General features: G+C 41.9%; 1 pseudogene; it reads right to left on the reverse strand.

The window, feature by feature from the left end:
• Positions 1–760: 760 nt before the first annotated feature.
• On the reverse strand, positions 761–1,681 carry LOC131998661 (olfactory receptor 4F6-like; annotated as a pseudogene).
• Positions 1,682–1,887: the final 206 nt, after the last annotated feature.

Here is a 1,887-nt window from a genome sequence, read left to right on the forward strand (position 1 = left end):
AAGCTTTAGTAATTCTAACTTCTTCCCTTCGTTTTCCATCCCAAGGAGTGAGAGCTGCTTCCTACAAATGCTATGTCCGTGATACCTCACCATTCATCCACTTTCAAAAACTAGTTTAAATCTTTTACTTAGCTAACCATTCATTACACCAAACTTTTCCTTTCAAATTAACTTGTATGGTTAATTTGTCTCCTTACTGGACCCTGGAAAAGCCAAATTAGCAATGGAACAATGAGGAAAGCTAATAGATAATGAGCTGCAAAGATAGGAAACAAATCAGCTATATAGTAAGACAAATCAGATGAAGGAAAAATTAATATTTATCTTTAAAGTAAGAGAGTCTGTTGACATGAGGAAAATAGAAAATGAACAGTGAGCCACATATTGCCTTTCAAAAAATATTGTTTCATGTTTATACTAATTCTGTTTGCATCATATCATAAGATGACCACTGGTGAGATAAGAAAACCATGACCACGGTGCCTGGGTGGCTCAGTCAGGTAAGTGTGTGACTTCAGCTCAGGTCATGATCTTGAGGTTCTGAATCCAGCCCTGCTACCAGCTCTCCTCTCAGTGTGGAGTCTGCTTCTGCCTCTCCCTCTGTCCCTCCCCCTGCTTGTGTTCTCTCTCTCTGTCTCTCTCTCACTTGTTCTCGCTCACTCTCTCTCATAAACAAACAAATGCAAGAAAACCATGACCTGTAAATCTCTTACAGAAGCAGAGTCCAGAGAACGACATCACCATGCAATCCTCTGCATGTTTAAGAGACTTTACTCTAATTCACAAACTGAGAACATAGTCTCCTCATTGCCACCTTCATCTCTTTATTCCTAAAATTGTAGATGACCGGATTCAGAAAGGGAGTAAGAACTGCATCAAAGATGGCAAGGAACTTATCCAGATGTGATGTGGGAAATGGCCACACATAGAAGAAAATTAATGGCCCAAAGAACAAAACAACGACAGTGACATGAGCTGCCAGAGTGGAGAGGGCCTTGGACATATTCCCCATAGATTTTTTCCTGAACAGTCACCAAAATAAAGGTGTAAGAGATTATTAGAATTTAAAAAGGAGGCCACAGAAATAAAGTCACTATTGGCAGTTACCATGAATCCCAATGTGTTTGTCTCTGTGTAATTAAGTCTGATAAACTGAAGAAGGTCCAAAAAAAGCTGTCTAATTCATTAGGCCCACAGAAAGGCAAGTCCACAACAAAAGCCAGTTGAGTCACTGAATGAATAAGACCAATGATCCAGGATGCAACCAGAAATAAAATGCATCTTTGTGGGATCATGACAGTCAGGTAGTGGAGGGGCTTACATATGGCAACATATCTGTCAAAGGCCATGGCGATGAGCAGCACTATCTCACTGCCCCCAAATGTGTGGATAAAGAAGATAAAGAGATGGTTTTGCACTCTCTTAAAAGACCATAAATCATCTTGGGAGCTGTGGAAGAGCAAAATATCAAGTCGATGATGGAAAGATTGGCCAGCAGGAAGTACATGGGGGACTGTAAATGAGGGTCAGAGGTCACAGTTGGCACAATGAGGAGGTTTCCCATCAGGCTGGCCACATAGAACACATAGGAAATGAGAAAGAAAAGGAGCTGGATCTCCAGTGAGGTGGAGAGTTCCAGGAACACAAACTCCAACACCACTGAGTGGTTGCCTTCATCCATGGTCACTGTCAGCAGTGACACCTCTCATGCCACCTGAAAGAGGAAAGTAAGGAGAAATGATGTAGGAGAAAGGCACGGAACTTAATCTTGGGTGATTCAGCTGAAGGGCCACCCAATGTCCACCAATTATCACCAGCTTTCTGCCCAAATCAGTATTGATTTGGGCAGAAAGCTGGTGATAATTGGCTGGAAAATGCCTAGCAAAC

The sequence above is a fragment of the Mustela nigripes genome, chromosome 13, assembly GCF_022355385.1.
Source record: "Mustela nigripes isolate SB6536 chromosome 13, MUSNIG.SB6536, whole genome shotgun sequence".
Classification (NCBI taxonomy): Eukaryota; Metazoa; Chordata; class Mammalia; order Carnivora; family Mustelidae; genus Mustela; species Mustela nigripes.